Below are 21,234 nucleotides of genomic sequence, written 5' to 3' on the forward strand. Positions count from 1 at the left end.
CAGCATAAGGTCCAAGATAATTTATGTGAACTACTTTTGGTTAACCTTTCGGCAACTTCTTAATTCGGTATATTACGTCATTTATTCTCTTTTTAATTTCATACGGACCTTCTCATTTTCCTTGCAGTTTGGGAGACAAGCCTCGACCACGTTGTGGATTATAAAGCCAAACAAGATCACCTACTTTATAGTTTTCATTTTTGTATCGAGAATCATATTGATCTTTCATTCTGTCACGGGCTAACTAGATGTGTTGTCGGGCAAGTTCATGAATGTTGTTCATTCTTAACTTCAGGCGATCGACATAATCTTCGCTTGCAACATATTCTTCTGAAGGTCTGCAGCCAAACTCTAGGTCGCAGGGCAAACGAACTTCACAACCTAACATCAGGCAGGTTGGAGTCTGGCCTGTAGTTTCATTCACGGCTGAGCGGTAGGCCATTAAGAATAAATGAGTGTGCTGGTTCCAATCTCTTTGATGTTCTGATACAACTTTGGACAGGTGTTTACCCATCGTTCGGTTCATCCTCTTTACCATTCCATCTGATTGAGGATGCAGGGGTGTCGTTCTGGTCCTATTGACACCAATCAATTTACAAACGTTTTGGAAAAGGGTCCACTCGAAGTTTCGCCCTTTCGCCGGTCGGCATGGATCTCCAAGGGAACATTAAATCGGCTAAAGAATTCTTTAACAAGTACCTCTTCAACTGGACCAATACTGGTTGCACACAGTTCACATTTTTGGCACCATCTCCTTACATCATCTTTACAGTTCACCCAATAGAACCGTTCTCGAACCTTTTGTAGAGTCTTCGTAATACCAAAGTTTCCACTTGATGCACCGTCATGCAACTGTCGCAATACTTCTGACACTTTACTTTAAGGTACAACCAACTGAAGCTTAGATTCTGTACCATCATCGTTCTCAAAGCTTCTATACAGAAGGCAGAAGGCAGAAGGCAATTCCATTGGCTCCAGTAACACTTGACTTCTGGACTACATGCACTAATGTCTTGCCAAGAAGTTCTTTCACTTCGACGCATCCAATCCAATACTCTTTTTATACATGGATCATCTTGTTGAGCGTCTTGTAGCCGTTTTTATGTTTTCTTTCATATAAATATTATACTCTCTCACTGTTAACCATGCATGGGTAACACTAAGACAAATAACAACTTGACTTTATATGTCAAATACAAACAACAAACCGAGCAATTTTCAAATTTGACTTTTTCGTTTGCAATGAACGCACAAGTATGAGGTATGTGGGTTTTTCGAAGGTTGCTGAAGATCTCTTGGACAGAGCATGCGACCAACAACGAGGTACTAAGAAGAATGGGTACTGAGAGAGAACTCCTAAATATTGTAAAAACCAGAAAATCGAGTTATCTAGGACATATTTACAGAAGAGAAATACAACTTCCTACGACTTATAATGAAAGGGAAAGTGGAAGGAAAAAGAGGTCCAGGAAGAAGAAAATATTCCTGGCTGAATAATGTAAGAGACTGGACAAGCATGGACACACATTCGATACTACGAACAGCTCAAAATAGAGAACAATTTGCTGTAGTTATAGCTAACCTTCAGTAATGAAGAAGGCACCTTAAGAAGAATGAACGCATGTGAGGGTACAATCCTAAGGAAATTTTATTTATTTATGTCATAGTAGTGGACTTAGTAGTATGTATGTCAAAGGACTTCATGGTTAAATGAAAAAAAAGTGTCTCGCTGTTAGCGAGTTTCCCCTACTCGGAACAGAGGACTGTTCATTTATACCGTCGATGGTGACTTGATTTGGGTGTGGATTAGCGCGAGGATTAGCGCGGGTATTGGCGCGAACATTTCTGACAGTAGGATTTTGATTAGAGGGGTGTAGCGGACGATATTGTGTTTACAACCGTATGCCGTCACCTCTTTTATTGAGACAATTTGGTCTTTACGGCGTACAAAAAGAAATATTGCGTTTTACAATATATTAACGAATGGTCGCGATGGAAAATAGACTCAAAAAAATAGAAAATAATATATGGATTGTATATTGCAAGAGATTTTATACAGAGGCATAAAAAAACGTTAGAGCAAAAACATTAGAAATTACCACTCTAGACCACGAACAAGTTAATATACACATGCAGTAAGTTCAAGAAACATTTAAAAAGCTAAATAACAAAAAAGATCATTTTCTTTTTCATTTAAAGTAGTTTATTCTCAAAATATTATTTTAAAAGAAATAGATATAGCAGACTACCCTGCTATACTCCCAAAGCCGCGACAGCGGTATAAAACGGGAGACTATTATTATTATATATTTTAATAATAAATATAATTGTACCGTTTAAACTAAATGTCGCTTTTTAAAAAGTGTCTATAGAGGAGAAATTGTGTACTGGTGGCTCTGCACATCGATATTTATTAACTTTAAAAGCAATATAAATAGAATGCTAGTCAATAAATAAATCCTTCTCTGAATAAAAATGAGTCGAAAATATTTGAACAAGATTTCGCGTTAATGTGTAAGCATCACAACATACCTACCTATAAGAAGCCTTAAAGCCTAAAGGTATCGGTACTCTTTGGGTATAAATCACACTCCTATAGATACCAAACTAATTGCCGCCGTAGCGCTGCAGCCAACTACCAGTAATTATTCATTAATTGACTTTGTTGCTCGACAATGTTCTTATCCTTTGCGAGAATCCTTTGAAAGTTGCCGCCGCGGCCTACTCTGCTCGGCCGCAACGTTTATTTGGAAAACACTTGAATTTACTTCGATAGGATAATTATTTTATTTATCGCCGGTGGAAGCGTTAATGCCAAAGTTTATCGCTTCTTTTATGTGATGCCTGGTCTTCTGGAGTGCTTCTGGAGGTCGACTTTAAGAAGACCTGGCATTCCTAGCGTACACTGAAAAACAATATAAATATTTTGCGAGCCAATTTATAAAAAAGTAGAAATATTGCTTCTACTTACTCATTTATTTCTAATATATAAATGAACGTAATTAAATATGAAGGTATCGGTAATTATGACCATTTCGGTATTATTTTGCTAATACATTTTTCTTATTATTTAATGATCTGCATGAATAATGCATTATAGCAGAGGAATAGAAATTGTATGTTTTTGAAAACGCTCGGAGATAAGTGCATCTATATCGAAGAACACTGCTATGGTCTCCTGACCATTTGCAAATCCTTCATGGATGTTTAATGAAAAATATATTGTGTTGTCCGAGCAGGATGTGTTTTGACGAAAACCGCTGTTATATACATAAATTAAAAATGTATCTTGTTTCAAGTAGGTATCACATTTTTTTATTTTATAATTTGTTCTAGAACTGTGCTTATTACTGACACTCTACTCTAATTAGTTCTACTAAGCTCAGTTATTTACTTATTATGTTTGGATTTCAGAATATGTGCAAAATGCATATAGATGCATATATTGCATACTTAAACTCATTTCATTGCAGCTTAAACAACATTGCATATTTTAACTAAACACGATTTATTTTGCATATTTTAAAAATAAATTATATTTAGCTTAAAATTTTCCTCTCTTAGTTGGAATTTTATAACTTAAGTATGAACGGGCTCATTATCTATACTATTTTTCAAAGTAAAAACGTTGCACGTCACGATTTATACAGTGACGTCACTTGTATTTAAAACTTTGCTCAATTTTACAGGCGTCAACATGATACAATAATAATGATAACAAAAAATGTAATCATGATTATATTGAGTAAAAAGTAAACAAGTAAAAGAAATGATACAAGAAAAAACAAAATATATAAGGAATGGCTAACAAATAAAACATCTAGCAATAGAGTAACATATCAAAGAAAAAACGGAGAAGTGCACAATCAAATAAAAGAAGCAAAAAACAATTTCAGGGAACAAAAATGTGTCCAAGTTAAAAATTTAATTGGTGGTTCTCAAACGACGGAAGCATGGAGAACTATCACTAATCTAAAGAAAAATATCCATAACTCCTTAAGCAAGTTAATTCCTATAGAAAAGTGGGAAAATCGCTAAAAGTTTACTTCAAGATTCCAGATAATATATGTGAGAGAAATACACTATGGAGAGACAAACAAATAGTAACATTAATACTACTAACAACGAGGTCCGTATTGCGTTAATTAAAATGAAAAACGGGCGATCTCCAGGGCCTGGCAATATAGCCTTACAGTTACTTAAAACAGGAGGTCCACACCTAATAGAACGAATAACTTTTGACGTACTGTTTTCCCCGAACTTTGCGGATGACCAAGTCGTCCTAGCTCAAGATTCTTATGATCTAGAATTTATGATAAAGCGTCTGTATAGATAATATGTAAAATGCGGGTAACAAGAAAGCATGAAGAAAACAGAATATTTAGTTATCAATTCAGATGCAAGGTTTGAAGTGTTATAGACGAGAACGTGGAAATCAAACAAGTGGAAAAATTTAAATATTTAGGTCCACTCATTGATAAGAACGGCTTGGGAGAAACCGAAATTAAACACCAAATTATTCAGGGACGTAAAATTGTAGGATGTCTGAACTCCTTATGGTGGGATCGCAACATTTCCAAAATGAACAAAAAAGAATTGCGCAAACCGTGATTGAATTAGTTCTTTGTTATGGCTCTGACGTATTGACAATTAATGCAGGCCTGAAGAGAAGATTATTGGCAGTTGAAATGGATTATTTGAGAAGGGCTAAAAGATCAAGGCTGGAAAGAAAGACCAACGAATCTATAAGAAATAACATGAATGCTACAGAAACGGTCATTGACAGAATAGAAAGAAGAGGTTTAAAATAGTTTGGACACCTATTGAGAATGCCTGTCGAACATTAGCCCCAAAAACTTCACAGATGGAAGCCCCCTGGAAGAAGAAAAAGAGGTAGACCTCGACGCTCATGGAATGAATGAATTAGAAGAGCGATGGAATCGAGAGGTTTGGAGGAGGAGCATGCCTTGAACCAGGAGGATTGGCGGAAGAGAACGGGAATACGGCGATAGCCGTCTCCAAAATGTATGTACAAGTTGGATCCTATTATATATATTATTATGATCTGCTTTCTCTTACTTTTATATTAACTTTTTATTTATTTAATTACTTTAATTAATTATTTAATTAATTATCTGTGTTGCAAATCATACATAAAAAAATAATCTCAGGGTGCCATTTTATTATACAAAAAAAATCAGCTTAGGTTATACCTAATTTTTCTCGTGGCTTCCAGTATCTCCTAGTTGTTCCTTATCGGGATAAAATAGGAAAATGAAATAAATAGAAATAACATAAATAAACAAATACAAATATCTTTTATTATCAAAAGAAATAATATGAAAATGTATCAAATAAATTCCAATTCCAAAATAAATAAATAAATATGGGTTTTTTATAATTTCAGCATTTAATTTACTTTGTACCGTTTGACCTGAAGATGCTTTGCAAAGTGTAGAAAACGAAACCGATCGTTTTGGTAGTAAAATTAAATTGATTGTGAGTAAGCCTAATTTTATTTCTTTTACCTATTTTTATTTAATTATTTACAACTGAAGAAGTAATTCATTTATTTAAAATAATTGTTTTTGAGGTACAAAAGTGTTACAGCATTTGAAAAATTCGATTATATCGAAACTTGGTTTTGGAAGATACGACACTTGTTATTTCATACGACACTTTCGTTTTCTTTGCAATGCAACATTTAATAAAGTCAAAACTTCTTTCACGAGACACAAAAATCCGGATATATAAGACCATTATATGACCAGCAGTCGCGTATGGAAGCGAAACATGGACGCTAACAAAAAGAGAAATAAATAAATTGCTGGTGTGGGAACGTAAAATTCTTCGAATGATATATGGCCCTTGCAGAGACAGCGTGACAAACGAATGGAGGGGCATATACAATAACGAGCTAGAGTCTCTATTCGGAAAAGAAAATCTAGTCAGATATATAAAGGCCAATAGACTCAGATTGCCAAACTTTACTGGAACCAAACAGCCATTATTAATACCAACAAAATAGAATCAAAGCCAATCAGTATTGAACGAGGCGTAAGACAGGGCTGTGTACTGTTTCCCACCCTCTTTAACGTGTATTCTGAGAATCTATTTAGGGAAGCTTTAAAAAATCTAAAAGGAATTATCATAGGAGGAGAAATAATTAACAATATACGGTACGCCGACGATACTGTGATTCTAGCTGAAAACATCGACGATCTGCAGGAGCTAATCAATAGAGTTGACATGGAATGCACAAATTGGGGACTATCGATAAATATCGATAAAACTAAATACATGGTGACCAGTAAAGTGGATATCGGCTCAACCCAACTGATATTAAACCAACAACCGCTGCAGAGAGTTTAGAGATTCAAATACCTTGGATGTTGGATTACCCAAAATCTGGATCCATTCTTCGAAATTCGATGTAGAATTGAACAGGCAAGAAACTCATTTCAAAAATTCAAGCCTCTATTATCCAATAACTCATTAAATTTGGAAATCCGTGAAAAGTTTACAAGATGGTACGTGTGGTCTGTACTTTTGTATGGATGTGAAACTAGGAACTTTAAACGCCGATATCATGAATAAAATTGAGGCGTTTGAGATGTGGTTGTATCGAAGGATACTAAAAATTCCATGGACTAGCAGAACCAGAAACGAAGAAGTTCTTCGAAGAATGGGACATCAACGAACTCCTTTAAATATTATTAAGAGGCGTAAACTAGAATATCTTGGATATATCAGATATCATATCAGAGGACCAAGATATGAGTTCCTTCGGCTAATTCTCAACGGTAAAATCGAAGGAAAGAAATGGATAGGACGGAAGAAACTCTCTTGGTTGAGGAATTTGCGGCAGTAGACAGGTTTGACAGCGCACCAATTGCTACACGTAGCGCAAGACCGAGATCAGTATAACAATAATATAAGCATGGTAGTCGCCGACGTTCCGTAGGGATATGGCACTCTAAGAAGAAGAAGACTCAGATGGGCAGTGCATGTGATACGCAGTAACGACAATCGCCTTATTAACAATGTGTTCTGGGAAAGGCCAGAGGAAAGAAGGTCTGTAGGGCGGTCTAGAAAAAGGTGGAAAGATGCAGTCAAAGAAGATCTAGAGAAAATGGGAGTGCGACAATGGGATTTACTGGCACAGGACCGACAAACATGGAAGGCAATAGTAAACGCGGCAAAGACTCACGAAGAGTTGTAGCGCCATTGATGATGATGATGACACTTGTCATCTCAGGATGCGTTATATTCATAAAAGTTGATTTTAGTTTTTACCAGATCTAATCTTCTTCTTTATGTGCCGTCTTCTACCGAAAGTTGGCGACCATCAAACGATAGGTTTCTCTGTTTTGTGCCGCATGTATTATGTTCGCGGCTTCTGGTATTTGAAACCATTCTCTCAAATTTCTCAGCCAGGATTTCTTCTTTCTACCCAAACCTCTTCTACCTTCAATCTTGCCTTCCACGATAAGCTGTAGCAGACTGTACTTATCATTACGGAACACATGGCCCAGGTATGACGCTTTCCTCCTTTTAACAGTTGTTAACAATTCCATCTCTTTACCCATTCGTCTTAATACCTCTGTGTTGGTCACTCTGTCTGTCCAATGTATTCTCAGTATGCGTCGATATAGCCACATTTCTAGAGCCGCTAACTTCTTTATAGTTGCTGCTGTTAACGTCCACCCTTCAACTCCGTAAAGTAGCGTAGAAAGTACGTAGCATTTCGTGGCGCGCCATCGGAGGTTAACGCTTAGGTGGCGGTTGCTTAAGAGATCTAATAAAGAAATTAAAACAAAGGAATTTACAATTAAGTAATTCGGTTTAACTTGTTACACTTTTTCTGCTCATTGTCAAAAATTCCCAGAAATGCAGAAATCAAAATTTAAAAAAAATTAGAAATTGTATTAGAAGCAAATAGAGATAGAAGCAAAAGTTTTTAGTTGACAATTTTGAAAAATATTTCGTTTTAAATTCGTACTATAATGTTTTAGATTCTTAATAATTATAATACTAGTTTTTGTGTGTCATTTCATTTGTTTTTATGAGAAAAGTAAATATGTATTAAACATAAATGTTCATATTCAATATTGAGGCAAATTTATAAAAAATAACTGCATATTTTTAGTAATAATAATACATTATAGTATATGCGCATATTTTGTAATGTGTGTTGCGTACATTCCGCTCTCTAGTGATGTCCTTTGACATCACTACAGTGTAATTATAATTATAGCTAATATTGTGTTGTTATTTTTCGATAGCAAATCGTTAATTGAAATATATTCTAACATGTTAATATTTGCTTAATAATTGACAGACATAAATAAGAAAAATCCACGATCCATCAATGAAGTGTACTCACTTTCATTAGTTCTGTTCCAAACAGTAGAACCCGATGTGCTTCGTGTTAATAACAACAATCCATGCACTTTTAACAAGGTGTTCATGCCGTCAGTTGTTTCTTCATTGAGGCGGTTAGGAACTGCGTACTTATGCGTCATACATAAACGAACAATGCAGGTAATTAATAATTTATTTCAGCAAATTGTAAGAAGGAAACATTTTAATTTACTTATCTTCAATGCGAACGACAGTTTGCATAAAATTATAGTCAAAGTGTTCGTACAGTCCAATTCTGTTCCTGGTTGGTTTCTATCTAGAAACTCGACTTTTTTTAAATGCTTATCAGCATCTTTAAGGCAGGAACATTTTATAAAATCAAACAATTATACAAGGTTTCCTAAAATTAACGAAAGATTTGAACTTGCCGCCATTTGTGCAGTAAAGTATTAACTACAACAAGATAAAACAGTTTGACAGCTAAGACTTTAGGTTTAGTAAAAATGCAGCGTTACACGACAGAACAACAAGTTTTCATCGTTCAACAATATTCTAAAAATAATAAAAGACTGTGAAAAGAGTAATTGAAAAACTATATAGTATGTATATTCACTGAAGATCTGCATCTTAATGCTTACAAAGTTCAATTGATACAAAGACTGAAGCCTAATGACCATGCACAACACAGAGAGTTCGTTGCATGGATTATTAAATATCAACAAGTGGATGCTGATTTTTTGAGCAAAATCATTTTAAGTAATGAAGCAAATTTTCATCTTGATGGCTTTGTTAATCCTCAAAATTGCCGCTTTTTGGGTTTTAAGAACATATATGTAACTCAAAAAGAAAATGCATCCACAACGTGTCAGGTTTTTGGTGCAAATTTTGGGCTGGAGACATCGTTGAACCATACTTATTTGAAAAGGAGGCTGGTGAAGCACCGATTGTTACCATACATCCCAAATACTGGAACAATTCAATTAATGGACTCAAGAGACATCTCAAGGATGAGTAATCTCTTGTTTCGGTGATAAGAATTGGCCTCCTAAATCGTGTGAGTTAACACCATTAGATTTATTTGTATAGGGTTATTTCAAGTCAAAGCTCTATGCCAACAATCGTAGCCGTGCATATAAAAGATGGAAATTCAACGGTGCATTAACAAAATTCAGCCACATTCTTGCAAAATCTTCATGGAAAATAATTTTTTATAGTGAGTTTCCTACTTTTCTATAGGAATTAAGTTGCTTAAGGAGTTATGGGTGTTTTTCTTTAGATTAGTGATAGTTCTATATGCTTCCGTAGTCTGAGAACCACCAATTAAATTTTCAACTTAGAGACATTTTTGTTCGCAGAAATTGGTTTTTTCTTCTTTTATTTGAGTGCGTACTTCTCCGTTTTTTTCTGTGATATGTTACTCTATTGCTAGATGTTTTATTTGTTAACCACTTCTTATATATTTTGTTTTTTTCTTGTATCATTTCTTTTACGTTTTCTGTCATCCATGGTGGTTCGTGGTATTTTTTGTCGTTGTTCTCTGTTCCTAATACTTTATCAGCAATTTTTTTATTATCATTTTAAGGTTGTTTCATTCAAAGATATGTTTGCTATTAAAATGTTGTTATCTGATTCCAAAACTAAATTATGTATTTTTACAAGAAAACGAAAAGAGATACCCAACTACATCTTAATAAACAATATCTCTTATCCAGTGCAAAGTTATGTTAAATATTTGGGTATTACTCTCGATAGACAGCTTCTCTGGAAAGAACATATAGACAACATAGTTAAAAAAACAGAAAAGGGAATAAATCTTCTTCGATTCGTGTCACACTTACGGTGGGGAGCAGATCCAAATATTTCTTTGTTATTATTTAAAAATAATATAAGAGCTATTATCGACTATGGATTAATATTATACAGTGACGCATCACAGTGTCATTTAAACAAAATAGACAAAATCGTTAATAAATGCCTTAGATTGTGTATAGGAGCCCTAAGAAGTACACCCATTAGTAACCTACAAGTCGAATGCTGTGAAATGCCAATGGATATAAGACGAAATAACTTGGCATCAGACTTTTAGTTAGATTGTACGAGAAAAAGTCAATTTTAATATCCAAAATACACCAGCTGTTCTTAGCAGACTTAACAGAAAAATATTGGATAAAAAAGAAAACTCTAAATATAGTAGATTTCTATTTAAAAATGACAATATATGATAAACAGCTATATAAATATGATTTAAACCCAAATAACAATATTGACTTTAACACTTTGGAACAAGTTCAGGTATACTCCTTAAGGGATTACAGCAATTTACCTTTATCTTTAAGGAAATTAATGTTTATATCTGACAGTTCACAATTGTTCAAAGGTTATTATATGCTATATACAGATGCATCCAAAAGTATCGAAGGTGTGGGATGTGCATACTGGGATAACAATAATAAAAACAGTAAAATGTTTAAACTCAATTCCATCATGAGTATATACACAGCTGAATTAATAGCTATAGTGGAAGCACTAAAATATTTATCTAATATAAATCATTTAAAGTTTATAATTTATAGTGACAGCAAAAGTTCTTTAAGTAAAATTGGTGCCATAAATCCTAAATCAAAAGTAAATTACATTGAATTATATAAAATAAATAAAATTAAAGAAATTTATATTTAAATGGGAATAAGCCACAATTAAAGGTTAAAATACGTTTATTGACGTTTCAATTTCCACTTCGGAAATCGTTCTCAAAATACAAACATTAGTAAATTAAACAAATTTTGTTTTTTGTTACTTGGTGAAAAATTCTTCTAATAATTTAATTTTATCTGACTCATCTATATTGACAATTCAGACATACCTTATACATTTTAAAGTAGACGACTTTAAAATGATATTGCCAATATTGTTGAGTTTCGTTCCTGGGACGACTTTACTTATAAGATAGTTCATTCGATTACATGAAATCAACTTTAACTTGAGAATATCCGTCAGAAAAGATCATAACATGTAATTCGTCTTTAAAAAGACAAATGCATGCCATGATGACAGTAAAATTCTCCTGTTAGTGATTCCATAGTAAATTATGAGGGAAAAACCAGGAAAAAAACCTCATAATACTATTCCGACATGGTAAGTATTTGATCGTGCATTTAGTTTACCTTCAATAAACACCAAATTCCGATTTTATATGTTTGTTATTTAAAAAACATAAATGATGTATTCTCTATATGTTACTGACTTACCAATACTGGTATTTTCCTTTTAATAACTTCCTCTTTCAATATGGGTAACCAGATCCTACTACATTCTACCGAGGAATTCGCGACACAATTGGTCTCATTTAGCATAATTAGAGCCGCTTCTTTGATTTTTCTCTTTTTACCATCCGTTTCTTTTAGGACTATATTTGAATCATTCCATTGAACCCTATGTTCATTATCCCATGCGTGTTTACAGATTTGAGATCTATCAAATTCTCTATTTTTAATATAGGACTGATGTTCACTTATTCTAACATTTAATGGTCTTGATGTTTCACCTAAATAAAACTGATCGCATTCACAAGGTATTTTATAAATGCAATTCTTTGTCCTTTCTTGTTCATTGTTAGGTTTGGTTTTGGACAAGATAGATCTCAACGTGTTTGTTGTTTTGAATGGCATGCATTTGTCTTTTTAAAGACGAATTACATGTTATGATCTTTTCTGACGGATATTCTCAAGTTAAAGTTGATTTCATGTAATCGAATGAACTATCTTATAAGTAAAGTCGTCCCAGGAACGCAACTCAACAATATTCACTCAACAAAATGTATAAGGTATGTCTGAATTGTCAATATAGATGAGTCAGATAAAATTAAATTATTAGAAGAATTTTTCACCAAGTAACAAAAAACAAAATTTGTTTAATTTACTAATGTTTGTATTTTGAGAACGATTTCCGAAGTGGAAATTGAAACGTCAATAAACGTATTTTAACCTTTAATTGTGGCTTATTCCCATTTAAATATAAATTAATTTAAAATGCCACAAGAAAGTAGCTTCAGAAGAAAATTAAAGAACTTCAGCAACAAGGCAAAACTGTTAAGTTGGCATGGATTAAAATGTACACTGACCACAATGTAGTTGTGGTCAGATAGGTAACCTACAACATAAAATTTTGGACTGTTCTCTTATATCTAATAAGATTAATAATTTTTTAAATTCGCTGTATTCTTTCACCGATGTCCACCATCCCATTAATTTAAATGATTTATTAACATTAGAAAACAATGAGTTTTTATATAGATTATTGTATAAACATGTTTTAGATATTAAACTCAAATTGTAATTGTAAATAATAGAGTAAGTATTTCTTTGTAAATTGTTAGAATAAAAAAAAATAAAAAAAAATAATAAAAAAAAAGAAAATAAAAAATAAATAAAAAAGTAAAATAAAAAAATATAAGAAATAAATAATAATTAAAAAAAAAATAAAAAAAAATAAATAAAAATAAAAAAAAATAAAAAAAATAAAAACAAAAGAAAAAAAATGAGGAACTTGGACAGTTCACAGTAAAGTAGCTATTTAATTAAGTAGATAGCTGCAGAAGAGTTTGCTGTGGAACTCTGAGGACCTCATCACCTATTTTATATATAAATAACTAAAGAGCACCTGATAGAAAAAAAAAACTAGAAACAAATTACCAAAAAAAAGACTATGTATTAGAGATCAATACTACTTCGTAATAGATTTAGGATAAGATTGTATAAGAAACAATGACTAATGAAAAATGAGTAAAAATTGTAAATTGGCGAATGGATTTAGTGTCCGCAGTCATATAAACCCAAACAAACAACAACAAAATGTTGTTCTCTATATATCTATAAAAAATTTTAGTGGCTATGGTTATCTATTTTATAATAACATATTCGTCGATTCTTCATCTGACTCTTGGCTGATAGGTACTTACCTTATTAATGGCTTAATTTAAAAAAGCCAATAATAAATTACAGTAATAAATACGCACATAAAATACTTCATCAACAAAAGACAATTAATACGAATTAATGATGCGTAATTGCACTTTTTTTACCTAATAGCCACTATAGTCAACACCCTCTTTCTACGATCAGCAATATTTATATCAAAATAATAGGGGTTATTATAGCATATTTTGTACAACTTTATTTATTTTACAAAGTTAGACAAAAAGACGGCGATCATAACTAATATAATTGCAGCTGCGATCAAGGGGAAATTAAAATATGGGGCAATTTTGCTACATGTACCAAGTAGTTGCAAAATAATGATCGTTTTACGTCATAGATTCAATGATGTCTTAAATAAATGGTACCAACATGTTTCGATTATATATTTGAAATTTTTTCTCGAAATTTGTTTATATTAAAGTTATATTTATTATATTTGCTGGTGAGATTTAGTGCCAAACACAGGATATGACTGTATAAGTTTTCTAAAAAAAAAAGGTTAGACAAAGCGAAGCTTTGTATTATCTTTTCTTTATTTTTAAAATTTAAATAATATTTTTTAAATTAAATAAAGATTTATTAATTATTTGCTATTTTTTTAACATATTATATTATATTAAAATAATTCAATAAATTATTATGTTTGCTCCTTACGCCACCTGCTAACGTATTAACAAAGCATGCGTTGTTTACTTCTGACAGACCTGTTAAATTCAAACGAAATAATAAATTATAATAAAATATAAATATCATTTGACAGTAAAGTTAATTATTATATGAACTAAATAATATGTTTAAAATTAATAATTGTATTATATGTAATTATTCTAAAACAAGAAATGTGTTAAAAATTTAAACTGATGATTCTATATTGTTAATAATCGGATGGCATTTATCACTTTTAAATTTTCACATTCGTTGCGAATCAACTCGTTTACTTACAAATATTCTTTTACTTCTCATTTATTGTTTTTTTTTAATTTATTTATGCCTCAACCTCGTAGGGTCATTGGCGTTGTAAAATTTAAAGTTTTGCAATTTATTTAGTACATTTATGGAATATAAGTATGATGTCAAATTTTTCATGTCAGTTCCGTCACTTAATATTGCCTGTAAGGTATCTTATAATTTATATTGAAATCTCTCCATGCAATATAAAGGACACTCCAGTAAAATATGACGAACACTGAGCACAACATCACATACGTAGTACTGTGGTTTTAATTCACTCTCCAGCAGATGTTTATGGGTGATGGTTGTGTGGCCTATTCTCAGACGAGATAGGATGGTTTGATGTATACGCTTATTTGGGGTTGATCTCCAAGGTAATATAGAATGTTTTACTTTTCGTAGTTTGGATATTGACTGATTCCACTTGGTCTGCCAAACATTGATTATTAAGTTTGATTATAGGTTTTATGTCTAAATGTGAAATGCTTTTGATTTCTACAGCTTCCGGACTCGAGATTGCTAGTTTTGCCAAGGAATCTACTTTTTCATTACCAGCAATTCCGATATGAGCAAAGTCAATCCATACAAAGTTGACATGTATGGTCATAGTTTGCAGTTGTCTTAATGCTGATTTAATAAGTAGTAGACTTGAATGGCTAGGATATAAGTTATTTAGGGCAATTACAGAACTTAGGGAATCCGTAATAATGACAGGGTATTTGATACGATTTTCTAAATGCAGCTCCCACTCTATAGTTTTAGAGGCATCGGTATATATAAGATTATGGTTACTGTATGTCTTGAGTTCTTGGAGGACATATTGATATAATGCTTTGAGATGGTTATCTGCTTTTTTTATATATGTAGAGTTTGGTATTGATAGATGGGATGGCAACAGTCCAAGGGGAACAGTGTTAATATCTAATATAGGTATCTTGAAATTTGAATTCAAGTTCATTGAGGTATCTATTCACCCTTTCATAAAAAGAAAGGTCAAGCCTAGCATGTGTTTTAAAGATATTCTCAAAACGGTCTAAATTTACATAGTGGTTAGCAGGATTCATAGGATTTGCCTGTATTGATGTCGCATATGTTAGTGAAAGTTGTTTTCTTCGGAATTCCAGGCGGACTTCTCCAGCTTCACAGTGTAAACTTTCAGTAGGGCTAGTATAAAAGGCACCTAGTATGGTTCGCAAAGCACTATTTTGTATTCGATCGAGTTGTTTTATGATATAAGTATGGTTTTGCTGAATCATAAAAATAATACAAGCGTAGTCGAGTTTGGACCTGATCAATGACTTGTACATAAGGGTTAGTGTTTTATTATCTGCTCCCCACGTGTTGTGTGCAACAGTTTTTATAATGTTAAGTGCAGATTGACACCTACTTTTTAGATCATGAATGTGGTGATTCTAAGATAATCTGCTGTCAAATGTCATACCTAGACATTAAATTTTCTCAACATATTTTATTTCTTTATTAAATAGTTTTAATTCTGGAGTGATATAACTTATTTTTTTTTTGAAAATAACATTAACCCGAGTTAAGTCGGGCGTAATCTTTTACATAAGTAAGAGAAGATAAGGGGATAGAAAAGTAAGAGTAAGAGAAGAGTCGTACGAAAACGCTCTAAACGAGATCGTTAACCATCACAATAGAAAAGACACGCAAAATTCTACCAGAAGATAAATAGCTGCAGAAAAGAATTCAAATCCAGACTAACAGCATGTAAAGACAGAGATGGTTCCATAATTAGTGACAAAGAACAGATACTAAACAGATGGGCTAATCATTTTGAATAACTGATTAGCGACAGTCGTGAAGAAGACCAAATAGAAATTACTTTGCCTGAAACGGATGAAAACGTTCAAGAGCCGCCCCCACCGAAGAAGAAATTAGAGAAACCATTTCAAAACTGAAAAATATTAAAGCCGTTGGTTTGGACAATCTTCCTGCCGAACTCTTTAAAAATGGTAGTGACACCGTTTTTAAACACATGCATAAATTAGTAACCGAAATCTGGCAATGGAAGAAAACGCCAGCGGACTGGAAATTAGGTGTAAGGCACCCTCTTCACAAAAAGGGAGATATGATGGTGTGTGATAATTATAGAGGCATCACCCTACTTAACGTGACATATAAAGTAGTGTCCAACGTATTGTACAGAAGATTGATCCCCTATGCTGAACAAATAGTTGGGAACTACCAGTGCGGTTTTCGACCCATTAAATCAACAACGGATCAAATCTTCACAGTCAGGCAGATTCTTGATTTTTCTCAGACAAAAAATTTTACAGGCTATGGTGGAATTTCAAATGCCGCTTTATCTTGTTCAACTAACCGAACTTACACTCACAGGCGTAGAGAGTGTAGTCAGAATCCAAAACGACTTTTCAAGACCCTTCCATTGTAAAAATGTACTGAGCCAGGGAGATGTACTGTCGTGTCTTTTATTTAACCTTGCACTAGAAAACGTAATTCGAGAGTGCCATATTAATACGAATGGCACCATCTTTAATAAATCTGTACAAGTGGTCGGATATGCAGATGACATAGATATTATTGCTAGGTCCACAAAATCTCTGATCGAAGCATTTCGATCACTAAGGGCGTCTGCACTGAGAATAAGATTAAAAATAAAAGCATAGAAAACCAAGTATATGTGTTGTACTAGATCAGACAACCAGATACCTAGACTATTAATTAATGATCTGGAACTGGAAGGTGTGGACACCTTCGTCTACCTGGGCTCGCTGCTGACCCAAGACAACAATGTCAGCGAAGAAATTAAAAGTAGAATAGTGCTTACCAATAAGTGCTATTATGGCTTGAGGAAACAGATAGCCCCAAAACTACCCAGAAAAATTAAAGTTACCATATATAAAACACTAATAAGGCCAGTGTTAACATACAGTTAGGAAACGTGGTCAGAGAACAGGCCAATAATTTCTTAAACGCTTCGACAGAAAAAATTCTATGGAGGAGTCCAAGAATAGGGTTTGTGGCGTGGGCGCTACAACTTTGAGTTATACAGAAGTTTTTGGGCAAGCTGACGTTGTAAAATGTATTAAATTATCACGCCTACAATGGATAGGATATGTAATTAGGCGAGATGAAGATGCAACGATCAGAAAAATTTTCGACCGAAGAGGACCAGTGGGAAGACGAGCCAGAGGAAGACCAAAACTTAGGGGTCAAGATAACATAGAGGATGATCTAAAATCCATCGAAGTTAAAGCATGGAAAAGAGTTGCCAGAGACAGAGGCGAATGGAAAATTGTTTCGAAGAAGGCTTTGTAATGAGCTGTAATGCCACTGATGATGATGTGCGTTAGAGGAACACAATAAGAATTACAAGCAAGCGGTCAGAAAATTAAACGCGGATCTGTGTACAAATACCTGAGGGGGGAAATGAAAGAAAAGAATGCAATATCAATGTTAAATGGAATCTTATGGAATAGAACAATAAACAAAGAGAATCAAAAGCAAATGACGGACAGAAAAGAGACTAAGAGCCATAGAAATGAACTTCTGGACACGAGCATGGGAAAATCAAGACGAAAAAGAATCACAAATAAAAAAAATCAGAAACATTATGGAGGTAAAACTTGACATCATAGATGAAATACGAACCAAACAATTAATGTAGTATGAACATGCATAAAGAATGCACAATCACAGAATTCAAAATAAAATAAATGAATCCAAAGGAAATAGAAAAAAAGATAGGAAAGAGTGGCCTACAATTAGTAATCACGAGACGTTGACGCACGTTTTAACGCAAAATGTATATTTACATTTGTGTTATCACATAAGTTTTTTTATAGCTGATCTACATTATAGTGATTTACATAAAAAGCAAACTGCTCTAGATTTTTTTTACTAACATCACGAAAGAAACATTTTTATTCTATATTATAGGAAATAATTTATACTATTCTTAGAAAGAATGCTGCACTTCTAGTACACCGCACATCAACGTTGTTATAAAAATAATTAAGTACTTCATAGTAAATAGGAGGGCTAGGACCGTTGACTACCATAACATAAGGGTATTCTTACAGACACGCAATTAGTAATTAATATACAGAAGCTAAATGTGTTCTCTATTAGAGAACATCCAAGGTGCTAAACATTCTTTTATAGAGGTGAAGTAATTGATGTAATTATAAGGAACATATTTGATGAATAGGCAACCCGCAACCTTAATTTAATTGGGTACTGCACGGTAGTGTATTCTTATAAAGTTAATGATGCGGCAATAGCAACTTTAAAAGAGATAATAGTCAGAGGGCTAAAATAAGACAGAGCGCTCATATAACATTATTAAGTATGGTTCTCGAATATCTGTAAGATATCTGAATTAAGAAACCGTTAATATCTTAACAAAAGCATTAGTACAGCTTTTCGTTATGCTGACAGTATTAGTTCAGTATATACTGAACAGTGAAAGGAAGTGCTGAAATCTTCTATTTATCGATCTTCTTCTTCTTCAGGTTCCTTCTCCTATCGGAGGTTGGAAATCACCATCGCTATTTTAATTTTATTGGCCGCGCTTCTGAATAATTCTAATGAACTGCAACCGAACCACTCTCTGAAATTTCTTATCCAGGATATTTTGCGTCGTCCTGGGTTTCTCTTCCCTTGTATCTTCCCTTGCATAATTAACCTAAGTAATAACTTGTCGCCCCTCATTATATGACGCAAATATTAAATCTTTCTAATTTTAACAGTTTTTATGACTTCATATTCTTTCTTCATTCTTTCTAATACCTCTATATTAGTTACTTTTTCAGTCTACGATATTCTGTGGATTCTCCTGTAGCACCACATCTTAAAGGAGTTTAATTTCGATCTAATCAGTCTAAAATATTTATCTTTGGACATAGGCCTTTTCCTTCCAGAGTTCTCTAACTATTTGCTTCTTCCATCTTGGTCCAGCATGTTATTTTATGTCATATAGTGTTTGTCTTTGACGTTGACGATTCCAAGTCTCCCAATATTTTCTTATCTAACATCTTAATGTTTAGCAGCTGTATTTCCATAGTTTTTAACGTTTTCGCTATATTTTGTATATTATCTTTGATAAATTTCCAAATTTGAGAGTTGTATATAAGAACAGATACTGCTCGACAACCTTCGGTTTAAGGTAATGAGATTTACAATTTTATTAATTAAATAATCAAAGAACCAAGATATCTTGATACAGAAATTATGCAATAGAAATAAAGACATAAAAAAACTGAATGTCAACTCAATCAATAAGAAAAATAAAGAATACAAAACAAAATTGAAATAACATAAACAGAATTAATGATAATTTAGTAAAACAACAAATACCAAATTAACATGCGAAAGAAAAAAAGAAGACAAAAATATTTTTGGAAGACTTCGTACATCTTTATCAAATCTATTTTGCAGATAGTCCACTTTAAAAATTGAGTAAGCCTTTTTCAAAATTGTTTTACAGTTTTTGACGTGACAACGTCTTAAATTAGGTTGTGGCTCGGAGTCACTCATGAAAAAGTGTAACGCCCGCTCACGTCTGTTACGATGAGTCACCGAACGAGAGAGAGGCCCGCCGGACCGGCGAATGCCTTGCGTCTCTCTCCCACTCAAACATGATCGGTCCGCTGGTGCGATGCTATTTCTCCTATCATCGTCCTATTCTCAACAAAATCACTCAAATAGAAATAAGTTAAGTTTAAATTTACATGTACAATGTTTTAGTAAACAAAATATATTTCTATAGTTAAAATTTGTGCAATTCTTATTTTCATTCAATTCCTTGTTCCTATTGTGCAATTTAATAATATTCATATCAATAAATATTCTACCGAGAAAAAGACGTTGTCACGTAAAATCTTCGCCCGTAAAACCGACTTTACAGGCAACCGATTTTTTCACTTAATCATTTACTTTACTTTATAAACATGTTTTGATAAACTAAAAATAAAAAGACCTTAAGCAGAAACAATAGTAGTTTTTTGCCGTTTTTTCGTAAGTTACGTTTTTGGATTTAACGCATTTTGCTTTTGAGCCTCTCATTTACGCCGTGATTTAAATCTTTAAATTACTAAAAAAAAGCATTTTCTGTTTACTATTACTAACATTTACAACTTAAAGATAACAATAAATCTATATCTTGTTTAATGATCTACTAGTGTAACAGATAAGACTCTCTACACATTTTGTGTCATAAACTGTTTCTAACATTTGCTCATTTATTTTAATGACTTTCTAAAAGCGCCTACCTGTCGAAAAATACCGAAAATCTAATAAAACCCAAATCGTAAACCACGTTGACAACACCTTGCCCAATGGATCTAAAACAATAGACGATATTAGAGACAAACGCCAAAATTTACGTCTAGACATTAATAAGACTAACGCCCTTTTTGGACCACTTTACCTTTGGCAGTGGCAGAACAAACGAAATTTATAGCGAGAGACCAAGGTTTTAAATAGAAGCCTATCGCTTTTTTATTTTATCATCGTCCCAATTTTATTGCAGACTCAATACAAAATAAAATTGTGCATTATTTGTAAATCTAAGCATTGATATTTGGATTTTATATTAGTCTTTTTATATATAGACTTGTTTTACCATCTTTGTGTATTTATTTTTTAGTCACTTCATTAAATAAGTCTCACACCTAACTAATAAAAAAACTTTTAGGCAAAATTCGATCTCATTCGTCAACATAGTTTTCAAAAGGAATTCATATTCCTTTAAGGTCGTTTTTCATATTTTCCTTTAAGTACGTCTCTCTAAACAGTCTCATCTTAGAACTTTCTCGTTCTCTTTCTTCCATTATTCTTTATCCTAGACCACTTTGGTCCAGCATGTTATCTTCACTAACTTTTTTTACTAGAACTTTTGTTACAGGCGCTGCTTGTAAAGAGAAATGGCGAAATCTGGGTGTTGTTTTTATGAAACACT

The sequence above is a fragment of the Diabrotica undecimpunctata genome, chromosome 3 (assembly GCF_040954645.1).
Source record: "Diabrotica undecimpunctata isolate CICGRU chromosome 3, icDiaUnde3, whole genome shotgun sequence".
NCBI classification, from domain to species: Eukaryota; Metazoa; Arthropoda; class Insecta; order Coleoptera; family Chrysomelidae; genus Diabrotica; species Diabrotica undecimpunctata.